This window comes from Lemur catta, chromosome 4, assembly GCF_020740605.2.
Source record: "Lemur catta isolate mLemCat1 chromosome 4, mLemCat1.pri, whole genome shotgun sequence".
NCBI lineage: Eukaryota > Metazoa > Chordata > Mammalia > Primates > Lemuridae > Lemur > Lemur catta.
Window position 1 is genome coordinate 18201559 of NC_059131.1, and position 19048 is coordinate 18220606.

Genomic DNA, 19048 nt, shown 5'->3' on the forward strand with positions numbered 1-19048 from the left:
CTCCATGTTGCAGGTCCCTTCATGTCTCTTCCTGCCTTATTCCAGGGAACACGGCCAAAGAAGTGCACAGACTCTTTCCCATATTGTGTTTAACAAGTGTAGCTTCAAGGGGCAAAGGACTCTCCAAGAGGCACCCATGGGCTGGGGTGGGGAGGGAAACGTGGAAGGGGGAGGGGGGCGCTGTTGGCAAAATGACTGCAGGAAGAGGAATTTGTATCTGCCCCTCCCTCACCTCCCCACCCCATCACCAGGGTCACCGCCACCTGCACGGGGGCCCCTAGATCAGAGTTGGACACAACGTGAGCCCACATGCCAGACAAGGTCCCCAGGCATCCCTTCCACCCCTGCTGGAGCCTTTGTCTTCCTTGAGTGTGGCTTCCCAAGGTGCTCTTGCCACGCCCAGGCTGGGCCCCAGTTATACCTCCAGTGTCTGGGGCACCACTTGGGCCACTACAGTCCACCTGACTGATGCTTTTTGGGAAGATGCTCAGTGAGTTGTTTTCCATCCTGGGTCAGAACTGAGTTGCAAGTCACCTGCCTATAAAGCTGACTTATTTGCTGCTCTCACCCAAATCACTACCAGCCCAGGCCTTCGCTCACAGACCTGTGTCTGCAATACTTCTCTCCGCAACCTTTCCAGAAAAGACAAGTACCTGAGTAACCGTACCCTTTGCTGTCCGTCTCTAAGCCAGTTTCTTATCCATTACAATAAACAGTCCATCCCTCAGCTTTAAGGTGTCTTAATTTTTTTTCATATTCTTATCCACAAGCTTTAAAAAAGTGTGGTTTTATTTTTGTTGTTGTCATTAAGAAAGTAACACACGTCCACTTACATTTTTTCAAAGAGTACAAAACAGTATAAAATAAAAAGACAAAATCTTTGTTGACAGGTTGGTATATATCCTTCCAGAATGCTTTTTCCATGCATGTGCAAGCCCACAAATGTGTATATTTGTATATATTTTAAAGAATTTTACAAAAATGAGATTACATTATGCACATTTTGGGGGGGTAACACAACATTACCTACCGGACATCTAACATATCAGCACAGACGTGCATACTACACCATTTCAAAGGCTTTTAGGAAATCTAAATAGATTCTCCTTTACCTATAAATTTATTTATCCTTTCAGAATCTATAAAATTAATCACACAGGACTTCCAGAAGCCTCCTCCCAAACAGGTTCTGCCTGCTGGGGTGTAAGGATCCCACTGGCCTGGCATGGGCCGGGGCACCCTCGCTGTGCCTCCCAGGGTCCTCTGGAGGACCAAGGGGGAGGCACACTCCAAGGGCCCCCTGCCTCCCAGGCATTCCCCGTGACACAGCCCACATTCAACCAACAGCTTAGAAAGCCACAAATCTAACCCCACGTAATCTCCTCTCTAAGCATCTTTTTACCTTTTCAAGTAGGGATCGCTGGAACCCATGACCTAGCCGATCTATTAGGTCTAGAACATCTTCTGCAACCCCTACGCCATTCGTGTAGCAAGACGAGCACCAGTCTGGGAGCCAGAGCCCAAGTTGCAGCTCTCCCATTACTGGCTACAAGGGATGGCCCTTTGCCCCTCTGTGCACTCAGATGGGGCAGCTAATCACTGGCTCAGAATTAAAAATGACCTTGACATTTGAAACAGAAGCAGAGCGGGAAGATCAACAGCGATGATGGTGAGCATGGCCATGACCGCAGGGAAGAGAATATAGGAACCTGGTCATATATCTAACAAGGCTGGGAAGCCAGGGGCCGGAGGACCACAACAGGACAGGAGTGAGGAACGCAGAGCTATGCTGAAAAAAAAAAAAATCCAGTCCACACTGGGATTTGGCTAGGAAAGCCCCAGGCATCAGTACCTCCCCACCCCCCACCACATACTGTCACTGTCATCCAGACAGGCGGGTGGCCTATGATGTGATTAGCAAGAAAGATTTGGCCTGGTGGGCCCTGTCCATTGGTTGTCCTTGCCGGGGGCTGCCAGGCACCTGACCCATACTTGGGGGCACCAGGCCACCTGCCAGGGCAACTCCCCTCTGAGTTGGCAGCTTGTTTCTGGGTTCTGCCGAGTGTAGGGGAGGGAGGGTGGAGGGCAGGGTGGAGTCGGGGCTACAGAGGCAGGAGCCTGCAGTTCTGCCCCCATTTCCCTTGTGCTGGCAGTCCCTTGCAGGAATGTTGGAAATGCTGGGGTGCCTCCACCAGGGGGTAGGCAAGGGGGAACATGGAGACCTCTGGGAGTCCAGAAGAGGGACCCCTCCCCACCCCCCATCCACAGCATGATTGCCGCCACTGGCATGGAGACCAGACCTTACCCTGGCATCCCCCTTAATCGCCACAACCCCCTGGGGTTGGTGTAATTTAAATCCTGCTCTGTTCGTCTCCAGGTCTGAGCTCTTAAGCTCTAGTCTATAGCATATAAAGAATCAAGATCCTATACCAAATGAGCTCGTTTGACCGCTTCCCTCCCTCAGCCCCCAACAGCCACCACAGTCAGGGCAGTTCAGAGTGATTCTCCCTGGGCCTTACGGGAGCAACTGGAGCGTGGAGACCCTCTCCCCAAGCCCTCACAGGGCCTCTGCCTGGCCACCAGCACAAGCCAGGCCCCAGTCGCCTCCTGGGCTCCACAGCTGTCCCAGACGAGGCCCTTCCCGGCAGCTGGTTTCCTCCCCTCAGCCTGGAAGCCCCATTTCTGCACTCTGAGGCCCCCTCAAGTGCCATCTCCTCCAGGAAGCCTTCCTGATCCCTCAGCTGGCTGTGACCTTTCTCTCCTTTGAGCACTTTATTTCTCCCTCCCCTCAACCCTGGTCTCACTCTGCCCTCAAAGCCAGCACAGAGCCTTGCTCACAGGAAATGCTCAGCAACTCTCTGGAAAATGGAAGCAAACATGGCGGGGAAATGCCACTGCACTCCAGAGAATGAGCAAAAGGAGCTGAAACTACAGCGGGAGGATTTGAGGAAGATGCACAAACAACCTGTTGACAACACGCTGCGTTAAACTCCAGAACAGATTGCTAAGTGGCGCTGAGGAGCCTCCCACCTCCAGAGATTTTGAATCAGAATCAGCACTTCCCTCATCTGACCAAGATTCTGCAGGAGAGACAGGCGGGTGGACAAGACTTCCCAGAGCACTCGCTGCAGCACCAGTCCACGTGAGCCGCCCAGACGGCAGAGCCGCTCACAGAGCGCTTCCGCTCTAAGAAAGTAACGCACATCAGCTCATTCCATCCTCACGGCAGCCTGCAAGGTAGACTCTACTCTTACTCCCGTGTCACAGGCGAGGAAACTGAGGCCCAAAGAAATTAAGTTAGTTGCCCAAGATCCTGCAGCTGGGAAGTGTCACAACGCAGCTCCTTCTGAGTCCTCACTTACACTGCCTTGAAACTGGCTCATGTTGACGCGAGTCCTACCTATTCACACATGGTGGCTGCACGTACACCACACGCACACGCAAATACGCTCAGACACATGTGCACCAAAGCCCATCTTGCCCACACCACCGAGTGGAGCCGGCTCGGACACAGATACAAATCTCAGGTTGACACTTCATGGATCTCAGATTTGGTCAGGTTTTTAGGGGAAAATAGTCAAAGAGAGAAATGACTAAAAATGAGTCCTCAAAATTTAGGTGGAAAGGAATCTCTGGCCCCTTTAGTTTACTATTAAAGCCCTGCTCAGAGCAACAGAAACCCAGGCTCAGAGAGGCAGGCGAGGTCCTGCTGGGTTCTGGTATCCACTAATACAAAAATGCAGGTAGAAGCAGTTCCCCGAGGCCTGCGCCCTGCCCTAACTGCTAGAGGCCAGAGACACACTCAGCTCTCAGTGGGGCATGAGGTGGGGAAATGTGGGCACCCCTTTGGGGACAACAGGTAAGCAAGCTGGAGGCACCAGAAAGTGCCAAGGGAGAATGGCATATGACAGGCACACAACTGGCCCTTCAGGTCTCAGGCTCTGGGTAGCACAGCCAAGTCTGAGAAGAACTGGGCCTGGCCCCTCCCACATAGCCCCCTACCCAGTTCCAAGTACGCTCAGAGCTTAAAGTCCTCTTTCAGCCTGAAATTCTAAGGCTTGGGTTCTAATAGTGACATTTCAGGCCCAAGGATGGCAAGGGGGTGACCTGTTTTTAACTCACCCATTAGAGAGCTGGCAAGGCTACTCTCAGAGTCCCCTTCCTACCCGGTTCCCCCCAAAAAGAAGCCTCAGGGGGGCCTGGCCTCTTGCTGGCAGAGAACCTGGGTCTCAGGGAGGTTCGAGCCTAAGGAACTGGCCCCTAAGTAGGCAGCAGGCACTGGGAGAGCAGCAGCAAGCAGCACAGAGTCCAGCCACCGAAGCTGCCTCCAGGGAGAGGGCAGGGCGGTGAGTGAGCTTCCCTCATTCAGCAGACACCCGTGGAGGCCTCACGGGGTATCCAGCAGGGACTCAAGGGAGCCAAGGCAAAGTCCCTGTTTCCTGGGTAGACTGGCACACAGCAGACGGCAGGAGCCAAGGAAAGAGCCGTAGCGTGGGGCCCTCTGAGTTCCCTGGAGTGCAGGCCTGGCTCCACTTCCGCTGGTGACCCTAGACAAAGATTTTAGGGCTTGCCCTGTCTTCGTTGTTGGCTTTTTGAGAGGATAATTGGCAGAGATGGGCGTGAAAGTGACAGTAAAATATCCATAAGGGACTGAGGGGCTTACTGTGAACTGGACACAGAAACCTCAGAAATCATCTGCACACACAGATTTATACATAAAACTACACACACGTGGGAAAGCTCAATGGAGGCTGTACTTTCACACCCTCTTCAGAGTCAGACCTGACCAACCTGTCTCCTGCAGGGCCCCCGCCTCTCATACCACCTCTTCCGTCCAAGGATCACCTCACCCCCCTGGAAGGCCCTGCTCTCACTCATACCTCCTCTCCTTAGAAGCCTGTCCTGATTACCCTTGTGTGGGGAAAAACGGACCACCCTGCCCCCATCCCCGGGTCTGAAATTCCACCACCGGAATCAGAGCCATAGAATGTTAAAGTTGGAATGGACCTTCCGGCTCTAGTCCAACCCCCACCCCACAGAGGAATCCTGTCCGCAGACACCCTGACAGATGGCCACTGGCGTCCTCTCCTAGGCGTCTCCAGGCTTGGGAGGGCAGCCCTTTCACTGTGGATCAGTCATTCCTCGAGTCTAGAAGGAATTCACCTTTCCTGGGGTCAGTCTCCTGCTGAAGGTACTGGTGCCCAGGTGGGGTAACAAGAACAGCATGGTCAGCCTGGACCAGGAGCTGCTTATTTGATGTGCAGCTGCAGACAAGCACCAAGGAGCCCAGCAAGAGGCTGGAGAGGGTGCCAGGGCTCAGGGCAGGAGGGGGGCCCAGGAGGCGAGGCAGGCAGGTGCCAAAGCCGCTGCACAAGTCGGCCTGGGTCTCCGCATGGATGGGGCACATGTACACACATGCACACACACTTTGACAGAGTCGCCTGTCACACACCCCAACCAGGGCCTCAGTGGAACCTGGAGGCAGACGGGGGCACCATCTTGCCCCAGAAACCCAGCAGGAACTCCTCACAACTCAACTCTCCAAAGATAGGCAGCTCAGAAAAGTACCTGGAGATGGCCCCGGCCAGCAAAGGGGACAGCCCAAAGAGGGTCCACTCCACTGACAGCTAGGTTCCCCAAATCCCACAGGCCCGTCCTAACACCCCAGCAACATGCAAGGAGAATAGCTGCCCTGGCTGCAGCTGTCACATCTGCCTGGGAGGGAGGAGGCACACTGGAGCAGCACCTGATCCCAGGATCCCTTCGCAGCTTGCCCGCCCAAGAGGCGGTTCAGCCGCTGGCAGCCCAGGGTGAAACATGAAGACTGCACAGTCCCCCAGGGATGCTGATGGCAGTCTCTGGGCACAGCATTGAGGGCCAACTTGGGTCACAGGGCAGAGGGCGCTTCTCCCAAAGGCTGGTTTAAGAGGGGGGAGTTGTGCGGCTCAGGGGCCCCAGCCCTTCCTCTGCCCCCGCCTGCCGCAGGCCACAGCTGCCCAGCTGGGTGCAAGACGCCATCTTGGGTCAAGGTGCAGCCACAGGGGGCTCCCTTCAGGAGGCAGGGGAGAGAGCCCCCGAGAACCAGCGGGCCCCCACTCTCTACCCAGGTCGCCAACACCTCCTCAACGGGCCTTGCAGCAGAGAGAGAGGTTGTAAGGACGGAGGGGATAGAGAGGGGGAAAAACAGCAGGGGGGGAGGGAAGGGAAAGGGTGCCCCCAAGAAGGGAGGCTCCAGGAAAGCGAAACGCAGTTTGGCAGGCCGAGGGCCGCGGGCCCCAGCGAAGAGGGGCTGGGGGAGGCCGGGGGCGGGCCCCTGGACCCGCGCCAGCTCGGTCCGAGCCGAAGGGGAGGGAGGGCAGGGCGGCCTGGGGGAGGGGAGCTGGGATGAGGGCGGGACATGGACGGCGGCCGCCTGCGGCTCCGAAGCTCGGGGTCTCCCGGGGTACTGGGACGTGGGGACGAAGACCCCGATTCTCAGCCTTGGCGAGGCCTCGTCCTTCACTGTGCAGATGCGAAGCTTTCAAGGACACGTCTGCACCGGCCCGGCGGGGGTGCGTGTGCGTGAGTGTGTCCGCGTGCGTGGGAGTGTGCGTGGGGGGGGGCTGCTGCAGGGGGCGACCCCGGGCGTCCCCACCCGCGCCGCTCCCAACTCCGGCCCCGCTTCTCCCACCCCCGCGTTTTCCGGCCCCCGCGGCCCGGGGACGGTATCCTAGCCCGCCCCCGCCCCGCCCCCACATTGCGGCGCAGCCACCACTGCCGCCCCGGCTCCCACGGCCCGCGGCGGGGACAGGGAGGAGCCAGGCACGACGACCCCCCCCCGGGCCGCCTGGTCCTCTGCGAGGAGGTGTGCCCCCCCAAATGGGCACTCTCCCAGCCCCGCCGCCCCTCCCAGATCCGCTGGCGCCCCGCACCCCCAGCCACAGGTGGCCGGAGGAGGATCGCTGCGCAGCGCTCCCCGGCCCGGCCCCACGATCACCCCTCGGCCCGCCCCCGGGGGCCTCCCGGGTCCCCCGCCCCGCGGGGCCGAGGAGGGCCGGGAGCCGGGGGGAGGGGCGGGGGGCCGGGTCGTGCCAGGCTGCCATTTTCTGCCGCCGCCGCGGAGCCTGCGCGGGGCCCGGCCCCCCGCCCCCCTCCCCCGCTCCCCGCGGGCCGCGGCGGGGGCCGTTTATTCTGGGTCGGGGTCCGCGCCCTCCAGCGCCCCGGCCGCGGGCCGCAGGCAGGGCCACGGGGCGGGGGCAGAGCCCGGAAGGCGGGGGCGGCCAGGCCCGGGCCCCTGCGGCAGCGCTGAGCCGGGCACCGCGGCTCAGGCCGGCGGTGGAGGGGGCCCCCCGCGGCATTGTATAGACTTGAACTTGAGCCCGGAGCCGGGCGGGGGCGGGGAGGGGGGTCCGCGCCGAGAGCGGGCGGGACGGGAGGGGGCGCCTGCCGAGCCCGCGGGGACATAAACAAACCCTCAAATCCCCCGCGCCGCCCCGGCCAGCCCGGCCCGCCGTCCCCGCCCGCTGCCCTGGCCCCGCAGGCGCCCGGCGCCGAGTTGCAGGGGTCCAGGAGCGTGCCCCGAGCCGGGTGCTGCCCGCCGCGGTGCCCCCCGCCCAGCCTCCTCTCCTCCCCGCCCGCCTCCGGGCCGGCCTCCCGGGCCGCCAGCAGCGGCGCTCATTACCGTGTGGCCGGTCGGGTCGGGCCGGCCCGGCTGCGCGCCCTGGTGCCGCGGCGCCGCGTCCCGGCTCGTCCTCTGCTCTCGCCGCCGCCGCCGCCGCCGCCGCCGCCGCCCGCGCGCCCTCCCTCCCTCCCGGCCCGCCTGCCTGCTCCGCTCGCTCGCTCCCTCCCTCCGCTCGCTGTCGCGCTCCCTCTCTCCGCCTCCTCCGCCGGGTCCCCCCCCCACCCCTTCTCTCCGCCTTCCTCCTTCCCTCCCTCCGGCCGCCCGCGGGCTCAGGCCTCCGCCCGCCGCTCGCCCCCCGCGGCCGCGCTGGCCGGGGCCCCGGCGCTGCGGAGCCGGCCCGGGAGGCAGCGCCGACTGGGGGGCCCCGGGGCGCCGCGGCGGGAGCGGCCTGGACGCGCGGCCGGTCCTAGCGCCCTCGGCCCGACTTCCCGGCCTCTGCGGCCCCGCCGGGGGTCCCCGCACGCTGGGAGACGGAGGGCCAGACCCCGCAGCGCCCCGACCGTGCGCCGGGCCCGGGCACCTCGCCTCGGCCGCGCTCCCGGCCACTCCGGCCCCTCGGGTCCGAGCCGAGCCCGGGGCCTTGCTGCAGCCCTCCCCCGCGGGGCGCCCCGCTACCTGGCGCTGCCTCCGCGCTGGGTCCCCGCATCCAGCACTGGCCGCAGGGACAGCGGCCCCTCCTCTCCCCTGGCCGGTGTCAAGTGCCTCCCCCCGCAGCCCGCGGAGCCCCCGGCGGCCTTCGCCCTGCAGTTCTCCCGACCTCCACCAGAGTCCACTGCACTCTGCCTGCCTCAGCACTGGGGCTGGGGACAGCAGCGCCGGCCCAGCCTCGCCGCAACCCCCAGCCAGGTGCCGCCGCGGAGTGGAGACCAGCCGGCTCAACAGGGCCAAGGTCGGAGCGCCAGGCTCCTCCTGGCCGTCCCGGAGGCTCCAGAACCTCTATGAGAAATGCCGCCTTGAAGGGAGTGAGCTCCCCGTACCTTGAGGTGTCCAAGTAGAGTTGGGTGCTCTCAGTTGGACACTGGAAGATGAAGATTTCATGGGGTGGGAGGTTGAACTAAATGACATTGAAGGTCTCTTCCAGCTGTAAGATTCTGTGCATACCTACACTCCGCCCTCACCTCTTCACTGTGGGGGTTGTTCTCATTCCCCACATAGCGCAGGGCTCCAGGATTCTGACTTTGGGCATGGCTGTCTAATTCCACCAGCACAGCCACCCTCTGCTCATCACTCTCCTCCAACAGCTACCTCTAGGACTTGGGCCCTCTGACCCCCAGCCTCCTCTTTCTGCCCATCGCTGCAACAGACACATTCCACCCAGCCCTCCAGCTGTGTCGCAGTGCCCTGAACCCCCCCCACCACAGGACATGGTGAGCCTCCTCCCCAGGTGCCTGCCCTCCCACTTGTGGGCCAGGGCTACTGGAGATGGCACCCAGGCCTTTGCTGCTGAAGATGGTCAGACTTTTCCCTCCTCATGCAGCATCCTCCACCCCCAGCAACTCCACCCCTTTGAGGGTCACAGGTACAGAGTTACCTAGTTCTTTGGGACCCAGAGCTGACCTTTCATCCAAGAGGGAAGGTTTTCCCTCAAATGCATCCGGGTCCTTCAGTCTCTCCCACCCCACCCCTAAGCCTCAAGATCTGAGACCACTATCCAGGCAATTGTCCTGGCCTTTTTCAATGTCTCCCTCACTCAAGTGGCCACCCAATGCTATTGACAATATATCTCCACCTGGCCAGTTCCAGAGACTCATGATGCTCTGTGAGGACAAGGACCACATCCATCATCTCTGTAGTCCGGCACTTGGTACATAGTGTGTTCTCCATAGACCTTGGTTGAATTCATATGTGACCGCAGGCGCCTAACCTCCTTGCTTTCTACGTCAAGATGGCCATCCAAAAACAGCTTGGTGGAGGGGAAGACCATTTTTAGAAAGATGACTGTCTACCTCTACCTTCAACAAGAGCTTATGTAACACTGCCCCCAAATAGCAGCAGCCGTTTACTGTCTGCCATGTGCCGGGCACCAGACATGGCGCTCTTCCCTTGTCTTTGCCAGCCTTGTGAGGTGGTTTGTACCATCCTCACACTACAGATGAAGAAACTGAGACTTAGGAAAAGCCACACAGTTAGGAAGTGACAGAGCCAGGATTCGAAACCAGGTTTCACCTAACTCTGAAATCACCATACCACCCTTTGAAAACATTGTAGCTGCTCTTAACAAGCTGCAATTCTCAGGGCCACGACGGGCAAATGTGAACTTCTGTTCAGCAGGGCTATTTATGATGACATCATTGGGAGCCTCTGAAGAGCATGACCTTGAATGTCTGTGTTGCTAGGGTCAAGAGGCCCAAGGTGGCCCTGTTAGGGGGTTTGTGTCCAGTAAGAAGCAATCATGTGGCTGCAGGGTTGGTTCCAGACCCTGGCCCTAATGGCTTTGGTCCCAGCAGGAGGTGTGTCAGTGCTGGCTAACCCTTGTCACCGCACATCCTGCTTGTTCCAGCTCCGATTGCTTTAGCCTTTGGACTTCTACACCCCCTCACTTGTGTTCACCCCACTGTGAACTGGCCTCACTGGAATCTTGGTTGATCCTAGATAATCTAGGCTCTGGGGCAGAATCAGTCAGGATAGGCTAGGTTTTCCTGAGGTAACAAACAACCCCAAATCTCGGTGACTTAAAACCACAACGTTTCTGTGGAAAACAATATGGTGGTTCCTCAAAGAGATTAAACATAGAATTACGGTATAACCCAGCAATTCCACTTCTGGGTATATATCCAAAAGAATTGAAAGCAGAGATTCAGATAGATATTTGTACACCAATGTTTATAGCAACATTATGCACAATAGTCAAAAGGTGGAGACAACCCAGATGTTCATCAACTGAGGAACAGGTAAGTAAAATGTAGTATATGCCTAGAATATTACTCAGTCTTAAAAAGGAAAGAAATTCTGACACCTGCTGCAACATGCGGAAACCTTAAAGACATTATGCTACGTGAAATAAGCCAGGCATGGAAGGACAAACATTGCAGCGTTCCACTTACACGAGGCACCTAGAGTTGTCAAACTCAGAGAGAGAAGTGGATGGTGAGTGCCAGGAGCTAGGGGCGGCGCATGGGGAGTGAGTGTTTAATGGGGGAAGAGTCTCAGCCTGGGAAGATGAAAATACTCTGGAGATGGACAGTGGAGGTGGTGGTACTTATGCCACTGAACTATATGTGTAAAGTGGTTAAAATGGTAAATTTTATGTTATGTATATTTTGCCGCAATACAAAAATATAGCATAGTCAACTGTACATTAAATTTATTAAATAGACTAGCAAAGAACCACATGTGACATCTTGCTCATGTCACATGTCTATCGCAGGTCTGCAGAGAGGTAGAGATAGGGGCTCTGCTCAGTGAATATTCAGAGACCCTGGCCAACAGAAGAGCCACCAACTTGAGGAGGGCACTGGAGGGTGTCCCACTGACAGGAGGCCTTTGTCACTACAGGCAGTTGTATAGCTCCAGTCACCTACAAGGATCCAGGAAGCAAGGGCTACCATGGGCCTCAGAGCGGGGTGAACCGGCACAGTCAGCACCAGCGCCTGCCACAGGGCCCTTCCAGCCCTTGCAGCGGCCACACGTTCCTCTAACAAACATCCTCTACCCAGGACTCCAGCGGGAGACTCAGCTCCCACCCTCCTTACTCAGATGGGAGAAGTGGCAGGCAGGCCCTTGGCCCCAACACCCTGACACACCTTGTGTCCTCTCCATCAATCCTTGTCTCAAACCGTTGCATCTGTCTTCGCCACAGTAGGTGACCTTCCATCCTCCCTGACTTCCAGACCTGACTCACCTGCCACCCAGCTCGAGTCATTCAACCCCACGATGACTCACCACCTCAGTCATCTCAATATTCCCTCTGTGTCACACCTGCCAGAGAACTACATCCTGGACCCCATCAACACAGGTTCTTCGTCTATAACACACGCTGATACTTGCACCTACCTTCCGGGTAAGGTTGCCATGTTAGTCAAGACTCTCCATTGCTATGACAGAATCCCAGCCTAAACTGGCTTAAAACAAAGGGATTCAGCTGTTTAGAGCGTAGACAGTTGGGAGTCTAGGGTTGGGGATTCAGGAATAGGTAAATCCAGGAGCTCACATGGTTCAGATGCCAGCTCCAGAGTGTGCTCGCGTGCACAGTCTCTCTCTCTCTCTCTCTCTCGCTGTCACTCAAGTGTGCTTCCCACTACGTTGGCATCTTTCCCTGCTGCTTTAAACAAACTCCACAAAGCCTTGGAAAACAGAGACGGGCAATCTCAGGTTCGCATTCTCCCAGCTTAGAATCCCGGTGGAAAACTATCATTCTCCTTGCCTTCAGAAAGTCCCTACTGCCCCAGGACATGAAGCTCCAGGTCCTTTAACAATCCCCCACCCAACTCTCAAGAGTCTCAAGGTCTGAGACACACAATTGCCCAGTTTTTGGGTTTTATTTTAATTTTTGCAATGTCACCCTCACTCAAGGAGCTATCTCTAACAGAAAATCCCAAGGATTACTTCAGTTGTTCTGGTTTTGGTCACAAGCTCTTCTTTTTTCTTTTTTTTTTTTATTTGAGACAGAGGCTCACTCTGTTGCCCAGGCTAGAGTGAGTGCCGTGGCGTCAGCCTAGCTCACGGCAACCTCAAACTCCTGGGCTCAAGCGATCCTACTGCCTCAGCCTCCCGAGTAGCTGGGACTACAGGCATGTGCCACCATGCCCGGCTAATTTTTTCTACATATTTTTAGTTGTCCAGCTAATTTCTTTCTAATTTTTTAGTAGAGACTGGGTCTTGCTCTTGCTCAGGCTGGTCTCAAACTCCTGAGCTCAAACGATCCACCTGCCTCGGCCTCCCAGAGTGCTAGGATTACAGGCGTGAGCCACCGCACCCGGCCACACAAGCCCTTCCTGAACCAAGTCTAAGGCCAGTGAGACAGCATGGATTACCTGCCCACCCCCATAAGTGGGTGCAAGAGGTGGCTTTGGGATGGACAGATCCAGCCAGCACCGCATGACGCAGGGCAGGGCCGTTCCCCAATGCAAGGGATGCTGGGCAAACACACTACATGCCACCCACTGGCTGCCCGGCATCGGGCACGTGTACCTTTCCTCCCAGAGTTGGTGGTCACACAACATCATGACTGTACTAAATGCCACGGAATTGTTTACTTTAAAGTGGTTAATTTAATGTTAAATGAATGTCATCTCACTAAAAAGATATTGTTAAAAATGCTCCTGCTAATATAAAGAACCCACCCCATCCACAACTGAAAATGCATTTACTCTCCTTCCCCACCAAAAAAGATAATCCAAGTCCTGGCCAGCTCTAAGATCAGGATTGCTGAGCAATACGCATTCCTCTCCATGAGGTCTCAATGAGGCTTCTTTATTATCCTGTTCCCTGTGGTTAAACTGTAAAGTCAACCATCCCAAAACACCACATACACAATGGTGGAGAGAAATAGATTATCCACAGGGAAGACTGACTTTGGAAGAGGGGAGAAGGGGAAGAGCACACAGGGTTATCAGGCCATGGCCCACATGACACCCTGCTAGTAGGACGGCCAGGCTCCCATCTTGGCAGTGGAGCCAGGTCCTGGTCTGACTTCCTGGGACAATCTCCCTGGGTCATTGTCCTCCATGGCTGCAGCTGAGGATCTAAAGGGAAGAAGTCCCCTCTGGGGAGGACCAGCTTCCTATTGGCATGGTCACATCTTCCTGGGGATTCCTCCAGAGGCTCAGCAATCTCTGGGTCTCGGGATTGCAATGTCGCCTCCTTACAGCCTCTGCCAGCTGCTAGCCAGCTCATTTCCCAGGAATGCCAGGGACTAGTAACTAGCCCTCCGAAGACCCAAAGCTGCCTGCCCCTCACAGTCACCGTGAGCATTGAAACAGAGTGGATATGAAAGTGCTTTGCAACCCATAAGACACCATTATCCTCATTCACAGAGAAAATCATGAAGACTCAAGTTCATTCTGTATGGTTTTACATGTGCCAATACACAGTCCTTTTATTCAATTATTTTTATCCTCTTATTGGATTTCCCATAGCAACTTCCATAAATGTCCCCCCACTCCTAGATGCTGATTCAGCCCCTTCCCCAAGCAGATACCTCAGGAATATTTATATATTGCCTTGTTCTGCCCCTGAGAGCACCTAGAAGCCATGAAACCTCCATAGCAATGAGCACACCTAGAGTTCAGATCTTGGTCTCTAAATACCATTCTTTACTGAAAGGAACTGGATCTTCTGGGAGAAATGGCAGATTCCAGAGTTGAGACAAGAAAGGAACCAGCTGTGCCCAGAACGTGTCACATGTGAGAGGAAGGAAGTGCTCAAAGAATGGTGGGATACAGAATGGGCTCCCACAGTGAAATACGGGACAATTTGAGCACCAAAATAAATGATTATTCTAACAGATTATAAGCCACAGGGTTCACACTGAGAAATAATGAATAAATAGCTAGTTTAATGAGGAATGAGATAATTACATAGTCTCAAAGTACCTTCCACAAAATACTTATTAATTACAAAGGGGAAAAGGATAACTTTAGCATGGAAAAGCCTGGGATGCACCACTTTAGTGAAGTGACCAAAATCAAAGTCAGTGTCATCAGTAAAGGGCCAAATCCGAATGGTGTGCCGCCTAACAGGATGCATTGAGAACGACGTAGCATCATTTCTGTCATGTTCCTGCCAAAGATGACTACCTGAATCCGATCCCAAGGAGACATCAGACAACCCCAAAATGAAGGATGTCCTACAAATTAACCAGCTTGCATTTTTCAACAGTGACAAGGTCATGAAAGTCAAAGAAAGACTGAGGAACTGTTTCCTATTGACGGGAACTAAGGGCACGTGAAAACTAAATGTGTGCTTCTGGACCAGATCTTTTTCCCATAAAGGTCATTATTAGAACAATTGGAGAAACTTGAATGGGGTTGGAGGATTTGATGGTAGCAATGTGTCCATGCTACTTTCCTGATTTTGATGTTTATACTGTAATTATGAAAAACAACATTTTTAGTTGTAAGAAATATATAGTAAAGTTTTGGGGGGAGCAATGGAGTTTTATGTTGACAACTTATTCACAAGTGGTCAGAAAATGCAAGCTGTTAAGTTTGAGATTTTTTTTTCTTTTCTTTTTTTTTTTTTGAGATAAGGTCTTGCTCTGTCACCCTGGCTAGAGTGCAGTGGTGTCATCATAGTTCACTGCAACATCAAACTCCTGGGTTCAAGTGATCCTCCTGCCTCAGCCTCCCAAGTAGCTGGGACTACAGGCATCCGCCACCATGCCCGGCTAATTTTTCTATTTTTTTGTGGAGATGGAATCTCACTCTTGTTCAGGCTGGTCTTGAACACCTGACCTCAAGTGATTCTCCCCTCTTGGCCTCCCAGAGTGCTAGGATTACAGGTGTGAGTCACTGTGCCTGGCCTGAGATTGTTTTAAATTAAAATTTTTAACAATTACCCCTAGGGATTAGAGCATTTTGCCTTCCAGCCAGGAATATATATGAGAGAGCCTGGACAGTTGAGTATGTTGTCAAACTCTTGAACTTTTGCACATGTAATAGGTGAGTAGTAGTCTTTTCCTGCATGTTTTCTTTTGCATTTCTCTTATTATGAGGAGGTTGAACATCTTTTCATATGTTTAGGGACCATTAGCATTTGTAAACTGAGCACTACCAGTTTATATCTTTTGATAATTTATCTATCAGGTTGTGGTCTTTTTCTTCTTGATTTTTATGACCTCTTTATGAATTGAGGAGGCTCTCCCTTTGACTGATACAAGGCAACAATTATTTTTGTGTTGTGTACTCTGTGCCTAGCATTGTGCCAAGGAGACTGATGAGATGCTCTTTGCCTGTACGAAGTCCAGGCCAGTGTTAGCAGTTAATTATGAGCTCAACTGGGGAGCTCAAACAAGAAGTGATCTTGGCTGGAATGAAAGTATTCCTGAAGAAAATGGATCTGAGCTGGGTCCAAGGAGTGGTTGGTTTTGGCAGGCGGGGGCATTCGGGCTGTCGGGGCAGTACAGCAGGAGCACACAAGTGGGATGGCTGCGGTCGCTGCCCCTGCTTCTCTCTCCCGCTACCCTTGGCCCACACCTCAGGCTTGGTTATCCTGCATTAAAGAACCTCCCTAACTCCGCACCCTCCCTTCATCTATGTCCCCCCTTCCGCTGCTCCTCTAGAGGGAAGAGGGGAAGGAGCTGCCACCTACTGAACCCTCATTTAATCTGCACCAAGCAGCTGTCTCCGGGAGCACAGTGAGAAATCCCACCGCCCACCCAGCTTTCTGTGGGGCGCACTGATTTCACGGTGAAAGATTAGAAGCCCATGCCTGTGTTACTACTTTTTGGATACAAACATTTTAGTGGGTAAAAAACAGTGATGGGTTTTTAAAAAAATTCATATTCTTTTATTAGGTAATATATTCCCTAAGTTCTAAGTTGAGTTCCATATCACTCAATAAATGGGTGTCATTTTTTAAATTTAACTTGTTATTTTGAGATCATTTTAGATTCTCATGCAGTTGTGAGAAACACTACAAAGAGATCCCAGGTACCCTCTTCCCAGTTTCCCCCAAAGGTGACATCTCGTGACCCTTCAGTGTGCTGTCACAGCCAAGGTATTGACAGTGACCCGGACATTTCTATCACCGTGGGGTTCCTCGTGTTGCCCTTTTTACAGCCACCCTTTGGCTGCCCGCCCCTTAATCCTGGGCAGCTACTAATCGTTCTCGTTTTCTATAATTTTGTCATTTCAGTAACGTTATGTAAGTGGAATCATATATATGTAACCTTTGGATTGGCTTTTTCATGCAGCATAATGCTCTGGAGATGTGACCAGATCGTCGTATGAGTCAGTAGTTCATCCCTCTTTGTTGCTGAGTTGTATCCATGGCATACGTGTGCCACCGTTTACCCATTTACCTGTTGAAGGACATCCGAGGTGTCTCCAGTTTTCAACGACAGCTTAGGAGGCTGAAGTCAGCGAGTGAACCAGCTGCACCAGGGCACACAGGCCTGGCGTTTGCCAGAGTCGTGTGGGGGTACGTGTGGGACATAAGCCAGGCAGGTTCAGGGGGACATATGGAGACTTGAGAATCATGGATAATCGATGCCTTGAAAGTCGTGTTTAAGGCAGGTGAAGCTGAATCGGAGGGAGGCCGGGGGATGTGTGCCCGCTCTGGCAAGCGGTTGGGGAAGCTGTAAGCCACCTTCCAAAGGGAACATCTGTTGCTCACTGAAAACAATCAGTATCAACTGATTTGGGTTGTTGTAGAAGCGTCCAGATAAAATATATATGCAGGGGCTGGAGGAGAAATGGGACTGAATGCAGATGAGCTGGTGGAATTGGGGAAGTAACTTTGGAAACATGGAATTGACACAACACTTACCCATGACCACAGCCATGAATGGACGGGCTCTCAGGAGTACAGAGAGAGATGACAGGGTAGCCCACAACTTGGGGTGGAAAGAGATGACGACGGAGAAAGAAGGAGGCTCAGGGAGGGAAGGAGGGAACCAGAGGAGTGAATGAAGGACAAGGACAAAGGGACTCAGAATTACTGAAGCGCTGAGGTTGAGGGGAAAGGAGTGTATCTGTCATCTATTGCTGTATAACAAGTTAGCCGAAATCTTAGAGGCTTCAACAACATGTATCGTCTCACAGTTTCCGTGTGTCAGGAACCTGTGCATGCCTTAGCGGGTGCTCTGCCTCAGGGTCTCTCACGGGTTGTTCTCAAGGTGCCGGCTGTGGGCATCCCCAGGGTCGATGGGGCAGGGTCCATTTCCAAGCCCACTCATGTGGTGGTTGTCGACAGGGTTTAGTTCCTCGTGCGCTGTTGGCCTGAAGGCTGCAATTGCATCCTGGCTGATGCCTCTGGCCACCCTCAGCTCCTTGCCACGTGGGCCTCTCCACAGGGCAGCACGCAAGGTGGCAGCTGGCTTCACCAGAGCAAGCAAGCCAGAGAGAGTGCGGCGAGATGGAAGAGACAGTCTCATAACCGAATCTCAGGCTTTTGTGCATTCTCTCTGTTAACGGCAAGTCAGTAGGACTAGCTTACACTCAAGGGGAGGGGATTACAAAAGGGTCTGAAACCAGGAAGCCATTTTAGAAGCTGCCTACGACAGGGAGCAAAGACAAGGTAGCTGGATTTGACCTAGGATGACCCCAGGTGGCTTGTAAGACAGTGACCCTCAATGTCTTCTGAGGGGCAGAAGACAGGACGGAGGGAGACAGCGGAGATATGGAAATCCCAGCTGCCCCCAGCACCTCAGGGAGACATGGACACACGGACACACTCAGGGCCTCCACCAGTTCCCAGAAGATCCCAGCTCAGTCTTTTGCCTGGGTGTGCTCCTGGTGTCCCGCTTCCCAAAAGAGCCAGGAATAAAAGAGCAAGACTGGCCATGCACAATGGCTCACGCCTGTAGTCCCAGCATTCTGGGAGGCCGAGGCAGGAGGATTGCTTGAGCTCAGGGGTTTGAGACCAGCCTGAGGAAGAGCGAGACCCCGTCTCTACTAAAAATAGAAAAATTAGCTGGACGTGGTGGTGCATGCCTGTAATCCCAACTACTGGGAGGCTGAGGCAGGAGGATCACTTGAGCCCAGGAGTTTGAGGTTGCTGTGAGCTACAATGATGCCACTGCACTCTACCTGGGGCAACAGAGCTAAGACTCTATCTCAAAAAAAAAAAAAAAAAAAGAACGAGACTATATGGCTGCAAAAATGCCCCTGCAGGAGCGCATGAGCACAGCTCCTGGCTGGCCCTCTCCACTCACTGAGGCGGCCGAACCCCTCCAGGCCATGGGAGGAGGGGAGCCCCAGGATTGGCACCCTCTCAGCTGCCACAGCCAGCAGCCCCCAGTCCCATGAGCCTGGCCAGCACCCTGGGGCCCGTTCTCCTGTGCCCCTGCAGCTACAGGGCTGTTCCTCCCAGAGGCCGTGGTCCATTTGTGAGCGGGACAGACAGAAGCCAGTGCTGAGAAGGTGGGCTCCAGGAGCTGGCACTCTGCAGGGAACACTTCCCGGGGTGGTCAGGAGGCAGGAAATGGAACGAAGGGGACATCTTCAAGGGCTGAGGCTGTGGCTGGACATGGACTTTTGTGGGGAGGTGGACAGGAGAGTAGCAGGTACCATCTCAACCCACATGTCAGGTGCAAGAAACAGAACTATTTACAGAAGTCCCCTTTGGGACAAGGGACATATGGAGATAGGCAGAATAATGCCCCCCCAAAAGATGTCTATGAATTGCTGGGACCTGTGACTATGTTAGGTCACACGGCAAAGGGAATTAAGGTTGCTAATCAGCTGACCTGGAGATGGGGAGATTATTCTGGATGACCCAGGTGGG

The 19048-nt window shown here is 54.6% G+C and overlaps 1 protein-coding gene across 2 annotated transcripts in view; it reads right to left on the reverse strand.

Annotated features, from left to right (window-relative positions):
* The window catches only part of DNMT3A (DNA methyltransferase 3 alpha), a 95698-nt gene extending 87262 nt beyond the window's left edge, over window positions 1–8436 (reverse strand). Inside the window, exon 1 of one of the 2 annotated variants that reach the window (XM_045549183.1) lies at window positions 8276–8436. The gene's annotated coding sequence lies outside the window, so the exon portion shown is untranslated. Of the gene's footprint in view, window positions 1–7660; window positions 7742–8275 lie in introns of those variants that run through there. The other variant, XM_045549182.1, reaches the window with a different exon arrangement.
* Window positions 8437–19048: the final 10612 nt, after the last annotated feature.